This window comes from Hyaena hyaena, unplaced genomic scaffold (assembly GCF_003009895.1).
Source record: "Hyaena hyaena isolate Hyena2069 unplaced genomic scaffold, ASM300989v1 scaffold_1308, whole genome shotgun sequence".
NCBI classification, from domain to species: domain Eukaryota; kingdom Metazoa; phylum Chordata; class Mammalia; order Carnivora; family Hyaenidae; genus Hyaena; species Hyaena hyaena.
The window spans coordinates 319,314-332,328 of NW_024081940.1; the positions used below are offsets into that span (position 1 = coordinate 319,314).

Here is a 13,015-nt window from a genome sequence, read left to right on the forward strand (position 1 = left end):
TATTCATAATGGCCCAAATTTGGAAGCAACCAAGATGAACTGTAGTAAGTGAATGAATAAACTGTGGTTTATCCAGACAAGGGAATATCATTCAACAGTAAAAAGAAGTGAGCTACCAAGCCATGAAAAGACATGGAAGAATTAATGTCTTGAAAGAATTAAGTAATACTTAAATAAGTATTACTAAACGAGAAAAATTAATCTGAAAAGTCTACATATCCTCTATGATTTCAACTATATGATATTCAGGAGAAGGCAAAGCTATGGAGACTGTAAAAAAAATATCAGTGGTTGCCAGGAGTTGTGAAAGAGGGAAGGATAAATAGGCAGAACACAGATGATTTTTAGGGCAGTGCACTCACTAAGTATGATACTATGATGGTAGATACATGTCATAAAAATGTCCAAACTCTTAGCATGTACAACACTGAGAGTGAACTCTAGTGTAAACAACTGAGGCTGGGTGATGATGTATCAATTTAGTTCTTCACTTATAACAAAGTCACCATTCTGGTGGGGTAATGTTGACAGTAGGGGTGGCTCTACATGTATAGGAGCAGGGACATATGGGAAACCTCTGTACCTTCTGTTCAGTTCTGCTCAGAACCTTAAACTACTCTAAAAAAACAAAGGGTACATCATTCTGTGCAAAATTGAGTTATCAAAACTCTAAGTATTCACAGGAGAAATATATCAATAACAGCTTAAATAATCAGAAAGGACTTAGTGGAGGAAGATGGACATTTTTTGACCTCTGAATAATAAACTTTGACTGGTTGCAGGTCAAAGGGGAAACAATATTAACAACGTGTAGTAGTATCTGACTCTCAGAGAAATTAATTATGTATGTTCTTAGAGATAGTGACATATCTTAGATTAGAATATCTGTGGGTGCCTGGGTGGCTCAGTCGTTTAAGTGTCCAACTTCAGCTCAGGTCATGATCTCACGGTTTGTGAGTCTGAGCCCCGTGTAGGGCTTTGTACAGACAGCTCAGAACCTGGAGCCTGCTTCAGATTCTGTCTCCCTTTCTCTCTACCCCTCCCCCACTCACTCTCTGTCTCTATCTCCATCTCTCTCTCTCTCTCTCAGAAAAAAATAAACATTAAAAAAAAAAAGAATATCAGTTTGGCTTTCTTCTTTAAGTGGCTTTGGAAAGTATGTGTCAAACCTTCAGGGCTGTACTGAGATAATCCAGTTCAGTACCTTCATGATTATAATATTTCTGCCTGTCTCCCTCTGTTCTTTGGAACATCTATGTTTTCCTGATCTTTGGAACAAAACATTGAAAATGGTAAGAACTGAAAAACTGAATAGTATTAGCAATTAGGAGAATTACCTCTTTGGGAAGTTAACTTTGAATCTCGTGAAGCTATTATAAATAACCCTAATTAACATTGGCTTAAACATATCTGTGGAAACCACTAAGTGATAACTCTGGCCTACTCTTTAGGATTACACAGTAAATGGTAGCTAAAATTACCAAGCCAGTTAACAATATGTAGAGGATGCAATGAAAATTGCTGAAACCAAGAATGTTAGCATCTAAAAAATTAGTATCTACAAGATGTTGTTTACCAGAGGCTAGTGTAAATTCTATGCTAAACAAGAGGATCCATTGTTCTTTCACACTTATAATTATTGTTCTGATGAGATGTTGAATCAGCCATAATCACTTATATATATAAATTGTGATTTCTTGGCACTTTTGGTAATAACATGCAACTGTGGAATTCCTAACCATTTGGAACCTGTTTGTACTATGAATAATGAAAAACTATTGTATCAAATAGTCTCTGGAACATGGAAGTGTTTTCTACTGGAATATATTCTGGTAGTAGATTTCTGATTCATGAATAGATAGGGAGGTAAAATGATTCGGTTAGAATTAGGGTTTTGAATTATGTTAGCTATTATTTTTTTCTCCCTTTTGGGAAAATCTAAAACCCCAAACAAAGCTTGAATTTAGCAACTTCTATCACACAATCAGGTCATTCTCCTTTACATAGTAACTAATCCTAAACCATCAGGGTGTGGATTATACTTTTTAAAATGGTTTTCACTTTTAAAGCCACTAATATTTAACTTCAAAAAATTCAATTATTATAATCCTGTTTTCCGCCTACACAGCCAACAATTTATAAAACTTTTAAAATTTTATTCATTTCTACCTAGTTTATCATCAAATGCTATATGTAACTACCTAGTTTATCATCAAATGCTATACGTAATATATTCTATCTAATATATATGTAAAAATATTTATTTTTGCCTTGTAAAATATTTTGAACTTATATATATATATTCGTTAAACATATACTTCATCTTTTCCACCCCTCATGTCTTGGTTATTGTTTGTTTGCTAATGTGACTTTTTCTCTCTGCATTATTATACCCGTTGAATGGGTGCTTATGAAATATTTGACTCAACCTCATTGGATAGTTTTTTTGTCTTCCACTCTTGGAGTGTTCTGTTGGCTAATTATCTTTAGAAAGTAAATCTTATCTATTTAAAGTTTTATATTATGATAATATAATACATAGTATTAAGTACTTTGACATTAAATAGCCTACTTATTTAGGATTATTTATTTGTAACATCATTATGGATATCATAATAGCACATGATTTTTCAAACATGTATAAAGATTTACATTTTTCCAAAAAGGCTTACCATAAATTCTTTTAGAGAAATGTACAGTTAGTTATGTTTTCTAAGAGACAGTAACTTCCTACTGGGAAAATTGAACAATCAACTCTAGGAAAATCAAAGTTTGACCTACATAAATTAATGTTGGTTTGAAAACTTGTCCCTGCACACACAGGGTAGGGAGAAACTGAAGAAAGACTCCATATTGATAGGTAGCAGTTTTAACAAGTAAGAGAATTTACAAACAAGAGGCTTATCTTAGATGGCTACAAGACAGATAGATCTTCACACTCACCCATCAGAATCTTAAAAGTCTATATAAAAATCTTAACTGGGTTCAGTCACATACATAGTCCATGTAGCCTCAACACCGCTTTTTTGTCTCAAGGCTGTATCCTTGGAGCAGCTTCTGGGAGTGGGGAAGGCAAACAAGACACACATTTGAAGGACAAAAATGAGTGTGTGGGGGAGTCCAGTTGCCTGAGTCCAGCTAGAGGGTCAGCTGGTGGTCATGTCTTCTTGATAACCTACTCTAACAATTAGTTTTCATGATAATACTGAAGGTGATAGCTCTGCATAGGGGAAGTGTGGTACAAAAAATGACAATTGGGGCGCCTGGGTGGCTTAGTCGGTTAAGCGTCCGACTTTCGCTTAGGTCATGATCTCACAGTTCGTGGGTTCGAGCCCCGCGTCGGGCTCTGTGCTGACTGTCAGCTCAGAGCCTGGAGCCTGTTTCAGAGTCTGTGACTCCCTCTCTCTTTGACCCTCCCCTGCTCACGCTGTCTCTCTCTCTCTCCTAGAAATAAATAAAACATTAAAAAAAACCCACAAGATTTCAGAGTACAAGAATTGCAGGGTACAAAATCAACATATAGATATCGGTTGCATTTTTATACACCAACAATGAAGCAACAGAAAGAGAAATCAAGACACTGATCCCATTCACAATTNGACAATTGTATCTCTTGTATATGACCTAGAATTCTTGTGACAGTTGTTCTTTGGTTTGTTTTTAGTATTATTTTTTTCATCTTTGATTCACTCATTCAGTTGTTACTCAAAAAAAATAGCAACACTGAAAACAGTCACATTCCCTTTGGGAATAATAGTGTATGATTGACAAGCCAGTCTGCCATTGTGGTTTAGTAACAATGTTACAACTGCTCTGTATCTTTCACAGTTGTGACTCATTCAGTACCTGCTATGGCTCTGCCGTTTCTTTCATTACATGTTAGCTTTTGGGTAAATTTTGTCATTTTTTTTCTCTAGCCATGACTAACCCAGTGTGGCTGTCTAGAAGCAATCATCCTTTCATAATCGATAGGTTGGCTTTGTTCCAGGACATTAGTTGGTGTCCTTTTTTGCAATAAATATGTTATTACTCTTGGATCATATTGATGAAGTTTGATTAGAAATTCAGGACCCTGTCAAGTAAAGAAGGGTTTCTGTGGGGTTGAAATAGAATGTGTTACCCAGGAAGCCTTAGGATAGACATAAACTCTATTAAGAACAGATTAGAGTCACACTGTGTGTGTTAAAACCATGTGCCATATCAAAGTTACAAGAAGATAGGAGTGTCTGTTGGATTGAAAATGTATGGGGACAATCAGTCTAGTATGTGTATGTGTTCCACAAATTCATATCTGTGTCAGATATAAGGTTTTAGAAACTTTATAACAATTCTCCACAGTATATATGTCAGCAATACTACTACCTGTGAATAGAAGAGAGAATTATTTCAATAAGCTCACCTCAGGTTAGTTACCTAAAACATAAGTTAGTGATTAAGAAAACATTTTTGACATCTTACCTTTAGGAAGGATGTGTGCTAATTTCTTTTCTCATAGTATTTTTAGGTACTGCCCAAGATGATTTATTTAGAACTAGAAATTTAACTACATGACTTAAAGTCGTAGAGGCAATCACTGGGATATTTCAAATGAGTAGGATGTAGAAGGGAGAGAGGGAGAGGAGAGCAAGGTAGGCACCCAAATTATTCATCTCTCATGATGAGGAGAAAAGGGAGACTCTCAGGCATTTCTGAACAAAGAGGAATATATAAATATGTTGTGGTGATAGTAACGAGTAAAATAACTAAAAATAAAAATGTTGAAATACTTATTTTGGGAGTATAAGGCTGGAGGGTCATATCTGGGGGCAAAAAAGGCCTTACCTTTTTACTCTTAACTTCCATATCATTCTAATTTCTTTTTTTTTTCATGTTGATCCTTATCTTTAGAAAAGATACTCCCCTTTGGCATTTCCATTTTCTAGTCTATCTATATCTTTTATAATCATAAGCAGCTTTACCCAAATCTCAAATAGCTTAAATCTCCCCATCTCTCTATAAGAATGAGCCCTCTCATATGACTTCTAGAGCATTTCACGATCTCCTGGGTAAGACTGTCTATAGGGTGCCTACGCTGTCATCTTGAGGGGTTATTGTAGCAAAATAGTTGTTACAGAATATGCTTCCAAAGGACAGAACAAAGATCTATATGCAAACATAGGAATATAGGAAAAGTCAGAGTTGTTCAAAGATGGAATGAATAATTTCTGGAGGTTCTGAGAGGCTCAGCTTAGGGTAGGTGGCATTAGCATCATTCATATAGTAGGCAGTGAGATGAAATTGTGACTGTATTTCTACCTTACTGAAGTGTAGAGTATATGCATAAAACCTTTTTTTCTTTTAATGTGTAGAAGAGGCTACATATAGTCCATAGGCTCAAGGGTAGTTTTTTTTTCCATATATGATCTATAGATGCCCTGATGAGAATCAACTTCAGTGTTTGGAAATTTCTGGACCCCAAAATATACATGCTGCCTCAGAATCTTTTGAGTCCTGGGAGTCTTAACTTTTAATAAGCTCTCTAGGTGGTTCTGGTGCCCACTAAAGTGTGAGAGTCTCTGCATGTAAAACAGAAACAAGTACAAAATTTGTGCCAGATAAGTATGTTTCAGGAATGGGTTTTTATGTGACCATGACAGTCTGTGAAGTAAGTATCCAGGTAGAAGATGGCCAATGCCAAGAGTTTTTAAAAAATTGTGTTCATTTTGGTTTTGTAGTTTTATCTCTTCTCTTCATTTTATTTTTCTTTCACTTCATGCTATAGCAATAGTGATGAATGCTAATGAGGCTATAGTTAATCCAACCCCAGGCACTCATTTTCAGGTAATTATTTGAAACCAGAACAGCACTTAACAGCACTGACTTACCTGTTTTGGGAGATTAACTAATTAAAAGCTCAATCAAGACAGGTTTTTCCGCCCCACCCCTGAACTGGTTAAAAGGAAGGAATGAAGAAAAGAAGCAAATATTCTGCCCTCTAATGTTTTTCTGCCATCATTTTATATTATTAAAATATGGAATGTATTTCTTATTTCTCTATTTCCAAAAAATAGAGAATATAGAGTGTATTTTTTATTTCCTATTTCTGAAAAATAGGATGGCATATTAATATGAAATGGTGGGGGAGGCACAACTGAAAAATGAGTCAAATTTATCCAGCCAGAATTATTTTAAAAGATGGAGTACAAGAGGGCAATATTTTAGACAAATTATCCAGACGATTAAGAGAAAACACATAAAAGTTTTGAGTTTCATTAACTAGGTATATTTTTTATACTGTCTCAAGCCACTATACTTGTAGATATAAATTTTAGTCAAAATTATCATTGGCCTAATAAGACAGACTCATGAGATATATACTACAGTATATAAGAAATCACTCCATTGGTTGGGTATAAACAAATGCCACTATATTGTCATTGATACAATGAGAGAGGATTTTTTTTTTTTTTTGAGATGACCATCAAACCAAACTTCAATATATTTTCTACAGTCTTACACTTGGCCAGGTGTGTATTGAAAATGTATCTTCCTAAGAGCTCTTGCTGCACTTGGGTGCCCATTTCCTTTTGGAGCTGTGTAGTGATATATCAAAATCATCTTTGTAAAGAAAGATCCATTTCAAATGACGGTGTCCTATCTTTAAAAGTTTTCAGCCACCTAAACATTCTAAGAAAAGATAAGATACCTGCTATGAGCAGCAGGATTTTGGCTAAATCTTACACATTATTAATCTTATGATGCTCACTCATATACTCTGGGTAGTTTGGTTACACTCTTCCTTTCCATATGCACTTTTAAACCGTGTAATGTTGCTGCACTCTCTCCTCAGACGTGGCTGTGATATCTTTGGGTGTGAAATGATCCTGTTCATAGTTTGATGTCATCTTGTTAAATTTGGAAGTGATTAGGGCTCTTTGGTTTGAGAAACATTTTAAGATATGACTATTGCCATTCATGAATTCAGATTCATCCATGTAGATTATCCCTCCTTTTTTCTTTTGAAATGAAAAGATGAGGGGTTTTTAAATTATTCTTAAGATGTTATGTGCTGTTCAGTAGAATCTGAAATGTAACTGAAATAAATATTCATCTAATCTATAGGATTTGCACACAGTTTTGCTCACCATTTCAATTTCAAACTTTCATTATCTGCAGCTAGCACTGACACTTTGGACTAGCTCATTTCTCCCCCTGCCCCACCTTTGATAGAGACAACAAAAGATATAGGCCCTTTTTATATTTCATCACAATGTTTAGGCTTAGTAAAAAATCTTATAATATATGTATTCATTCATGCATGCTTGTCTCATGGGATAAGGTAACCCTATCATTTTCTTCAGTTCTTTTCCTTTTCTTGTTGATATTCTGAAGCTCTCCTTTTTATTTCTAAATTCATTTTTTTCTAGTACATCCAGTTTTCTCCAGCATTCCTATGAACAGCTGTGGGTGGTGATGGGAGATGTATTGAGATAGTGCTTCTCCACTCTGCGCATCCCCCTGAGTGGCTTTATAGAACATGGGAAAATACAGTATAACTATGGCAGATGGACTTTCAAATAGCATTCACTGAGGTCTTTCCCTTTTATATCAAGAAACATGAGCTACATACCCTACTTAGTATGCTGACATTTCACAATTGATATCCTCATATATTTTCCCTTTCACTTGATAGGCAGGGATGGGAATTGAGGTGCCCTTTCAAGCATAACATGCTTTCTTTTTTTTAGCATCTGTGAATGTTGACTACAACAAACCTATCTGACTGAATTCTACTTGTTTTCTAAACTCTTACATTATACACCTAATGTTGTACCTCCCAAGTGTTGGAAAAATGCTGAGTGGTTCTCTAAGAGTTCATTACCAGTTTGGCTCAATGATAGCTATATTACAATGCATATTTAATTAGAAAATTGTTAAGAAGTAATTTTTATGCCATCTTTTATTTCTTTTTCCCTCCACTAGTTTGACTACTTGTATTTTATGGATTTAAAAATGTCACAGATATTGGTGCTAAAAGAACTCTTGAACAGTTTGATGATATCAAATTTAGTGTTAAAAAAAATCTTGATGGTGAGAAGTAGCATCCTGTTTAATTTAGGCCCTGTGTTTTGAACTTATTTTTATCTTGTGCTCTGGAACAATTAGATGTCCAAGCAATTTTCCCCAGTGGGAAAAATGAGTTTTGCCAAAGAGATAGGGAATTACACCTTACATCTTAAGCTTCCTTATAAAAGGCAGTTTCAAATATCAAGAGCTTTTAGCAGAAATATCACATGCTTGTTCTCAGTCCTGCAGTAAATTTGGTTATGGAAAATTTAATACAGTCTGTGTGGAGAGTCTGGAGATAAGTAAGTGTGTTGTTTCCTCTTGGGTAACTCCAAATTGTTTTCTTTAAACTTGTGATTTAGCAGGTAATCCTCTAGGTGAACCTTGACAATCTGGTTATACTGTAACACCAGGCCCTCTGAAAGTAGCATGTGATTGGCTATCTGCCTCACTGCTTTCAGCTCTGGGCCTAGGGGAAAGAGACATGTGTTAATGATGAATTTTAGTGTGGGGTTTATTTGGATTGAAAGGTAGCCATGAATTGTCATAAGAGATGTTTTGAAGGGGTTTAGGGCCCATTAGTGAGCAGCAGTTTTCGAAAATTTCATTGGTAGAGTTACAACCCCTGGTACCACCTCTCCTGCTTATTTGAAGGGGAAATGCTTATGAAAGATTTAAGATTAACCTGTAGAAGCAGAAAAAAGATTGTCTTCTGAGAGTAGAAAAGAATCTGTCATAGGTAAAGTTTCAAAATCAATGACACTGACTATTTTGTGGTAGAAGAAATTAGATTTTGTTAGAAGTGAGTGGATACAGCATTTATGAATGTAGCTAACAGTTTTGGAGCTACAGTTATATGTAGATGCTGGGCCAATTGCTTCTTTTGTATAATCACATTTTATCCTCTATAACCCTATAAAGTAGGAAGTATTATTTCTCCTGTTACACAAGTGAGAGAATTGAGACTCAGAAAGATAATTATGGAAGACAGAATAGTGGCTTCCCCAAATACACCTACACTGTAATCTCTGGAACCTGTGAATGTATTATCTTACTAGGCAAATGAGATTTTTCAGATGTGATTAAATTAAAGATCTTGGGACTGGGTGTTGGTTATCCTGGCTTATTTGGGTGGCTCTACCTCATCACATAAGTCCTTAAATGGAGGAGCACTATTCCTGGCTGTGGTTAAAGATACAGATGTGATGATGGAAGAAGGGTCGGAGAAATGTGAAATTATGGTTTTGAAGAAAGAAGAAGGGGGCTGTGAGCTGAGAAATGTAGGTATCCTCAAGAAACTGGAAAATACAATGAAATAGATTCTCTTCTAGAGGGTTCAGAAAGTGTTTTAGTCTGTTTAGATTACTAACACAAAATACTTATAAGTGACAGAAATGCATTTCTCACAGTTTTGGAAGATGAAAGACTAAGGTCAGGATACCAGCAGGATTGAGTGAGGGCCACAGACTTCCTGTTATAATCTTATATTGCAGAAGGGCCTACAGAGCTCTGTACGGTTCCATTTATAAGAGCACTAGTCCTATTCATGAGGGCTCTTCCTTTATGACCTAAGCACCTCCAAAAAGTTCCAGTTCCTAATTGCATCACATTAGGATTTCAACATATGAATTTTGGGAGGACACAAACATTCAGATCATAGCAGAAAGGAACAGAGCATTGCAAACATCTTGATTTTATTCCTCTGAGACCCATGTCAGACTTCTGAAGCCTCAGTTATAAGATAATAAATGTGTTGTTTCAAGCCGCTACATTTGTGGTAATTTATTACATTAGAAAATTAAGACAGTAATAACTATTTATATCCATAGAAGACCTGAGAAAGCCTCAGAATCCCTAGCAGGACTGACAAAAGGTATTTCTCTCCCAGAGGCAGTCAGTAAAGATTAGAGGAGGTGACTGCTACTTCAAATGTGAAGACAGCAGCTCAAGACTTCAAGGAACATGAAAAATCAAGGAAATGACACTACAAAAGGATCACAACAATTTTCCAGTAACTAACCTCAAAGATATAAATATCTGCAATTTATCTGATAAAGAAATAAAAATAGCTGTTTTAAGGAAGCTCAATATACTACCAAAAAAAAAAAAAAAAAAAGACACACAGAAAGACAAACAAAATTAAGGAAACAATAGATGAGCAAAATGAGAAGTTTAATAGAGATATAGAAATAATGAAAAGGGACCAAACAGAAATTCTAGAGTCAAAGACTACAATAAATGAAATAAAAAATTCAATCGAGGGCATTGGTAACAGAACAGTAACCTGGTAATGGTAATCTGGTAACAGAACAGATCAAATGTAAAAAGAATTTGCAAAGTAGAAGACAGTAACTTTGAAGTTATGAGAGAACAAAGGGAAAAGAGTGAAAAAGAGTAAAGAAAGCCATGTGAACTATGGATACCATTAAGAGAAACAATCTGTGAATTATTGGAGTCCCAGGAATAGAGGGAGAGAAGGAGACAGAAAACTTATTTTAAAAAATAATGGCTGAGGACTTCCCAAATCTTGGGATAGATATGAACATCCAAGTTTATGAGATTTACTGATCCCTGAACTCAAAGAGATCTTCTCCGAGACATATTATAATAAAACTGGCAAAAATCAATGACAAAGAATTATAAAAGCAGCAAGAGAAAAGAAGCTTGTCACTTACATTGGAATCCACATAAGGCTATCGGTGAGTTTCTCAGGAGAAACCTTAAAATAGGCCAGGAGAGAGTAGGATGATACATTCAAAATGCTAAATGAGAAAAACTGCCAAAAAGAATACTTTATCTAGCCAAGTGGTCCTTCAGAAATGAAAGAGAGATAGAGATTCTCCCAGACGAATAAAAGCTGAGGGCGTTCATTACCACTAGACCTGTCTTGCAAGAAACGCGGAAAGGAGTTCTTCAAGTTAACATGAAAGGATGCTAATTAGTAACATGAAGCCAAAATATACAACACACAGAAAGGAAATATATATTCAAATTCAGAATAATCTACTACTGTAATATTGTGATGTGTTAACCACATAATTCTGGTAAAAAGGTTAAAGGACAAAAGTATTAAAATAACTAAGGGCACCTGGGTGGCTCAGTCAGATGAGTGTCCAACTTTTGATTTCAGCTCAGGTCAAGATCTCATGGTTTGTGGGATGGAGCCCTGCATTGGGCTCTGCGCTGTCAGCGTGGAGCCTGCTTGGGGTTCTCTCCCTCCCTCCCTCCTTCTCTGTCTCCTCTCTCTGCCTCTACCCAGCTCATGCTCTCTCTCTCTTAAAAAAAACATTAAGAAAATAACTATAGCTACAATAATTTGTTAAAGCACACCAATATAAAAGAGGTAAATTGTGACATTAAAAACATAAAAAGGGGGATGAATAGCAGAGTAGAGTTTTTGTGTGTGATCAAAGTTGTATTAAGTATAAAATAGACCGTTACATCTAATAAGATGTTTTATGTAAGCGTCATGGTAACTTCAAAGCAAAACCTACAGTAGATACACAAAAGATAAAGACGATCAAAGCATATCACTATGGAAAATTGTCAATTCACAAAGAAGACAGCAAGAGAAGAAGAAAAGAACAAGGAAACTACAAAACTGCCGGAACCCAGTAAAGTGGCTTTGGTAAGTTCTTATCTATCAATAATTACTCTAAGTGGAAGTGGATTGAATCATCCAGTCAAAAGTCACAGGGCAGCTGGATGGATAAAAAAATAAGACCCAACTGTATGCTGCTAATAACAGCCTAACTTTAGAATTAAGGACACAACTAGCCTCAAAGTGAACAGAAGGAAAAAGATATTTCCATGCAAGTGGCAACCAAAAGAAAGCAGGGGTAACTATACTTATATCAGACAAAAAAGATTTTAAAGACAAAGACAGTAGTAGTAAGAGCAAAAAAAGTCATTTTATGATGATAAATGGGCCAAATTCTCAAGAAGTGATAATAATTGTAAATATATACACCCAACATTGAAACATCTAACCATATTAAGTAAATACTAACAGATCTGACCACAATGCAGTAATACCAAGGGATTTTAATACCCCACCTTCGATAATGGATAGATCATTTAGAGAGGAAATCAGTATGGAAATGTTGGACTTGAACTATACTTTCGATCAAATGGACCAAACAGACATATACAGAACATTCCTTGCCACAACATCTGAATACACATTTTTTAAAGCACGAGATGTCTCCAAGTTAAGGTCATATGTTAGATACCAAACAAGTATTATCATTTAAAAAGATTGAATTTATATCATGTATTTTTTCCGGCCACAGAGATATAAAATCAGAATTCAATATCAGGAAGGACACTGTAAAATTCACAAATATGTGAAGATTAAACAGTACATTCCTCAACAACCAGTAGTTCAAAGATGATATGAAAAATATTGAAAGAAACAAAAATGGAAAAACAATAATACCTAAACTAATAGGATGAAACAAAAGCAATTCTAACAGGAAGGTTCATAGGGATGAATCGAAATATCTCAAATAAACAACCTAGAAAGGAGACTCAAGATAAGGTTAAAATCATGAGCCAGATCAGCCAGGGTTTTTATAGGCCATGCTTATGAGTTTGGATTTTATTCTAGCCACTGTAAGTAGCTATAAAAGAGTTTGTAAAGCAATGACCTGACTTGATTTATGCCCTACAAAAATTTGATATGCAGACAATGAATTGTAGGGGCCAAAAGTTGAGGCAGGGAGACAAAGAGGTCTATAATTCATGACACACACAGTAAAGATACCTACTGCTTCTTTTCAGTCTTGCACAAGTTTAGTGCATGTCTTCTCCTAAAAGACAGTAAGTGTAATCATTGTCTCTAGAAAAACGCAGAGGGGGCTGCATTACAAGGCGTTACCTTTTAGTCCAGATTTCAACTGCCCAAATATGAGCTCCCAAAATGGACATAAATAACAAAGATTTTTGTCAGCCTTGATATCATACTAAA

General features: G+C 35.4%; 2 long non-coding RNA genes across 2 annotated transcripts in view; one reads left to right on the forward strand and one right to left on the reverse strand.

Annotated features, from left to right (window-relative positions):
• The window catches only part of LOC120225018, a 94,112-nt gene that overhangs the window by 14,962 nt on the left and 66,135 nt on the right, over nt 1-13,015 (forward strand). The gene's annotated exons all lie outside the window — the stretch shown is intronic.
• Nucleotides 8,071-9,553, reverse strand: LOC120225016. Its single transcript, XR_005526722.1, has 2 exons — nt 9,454-9,553; nt 8,071-8,515 (listed from the first exon to the last, which is right to left on the reverse strand). It is a non-coding gene; the product is annotated as an uncharacterized LOC120225016 (long non-coding RNA).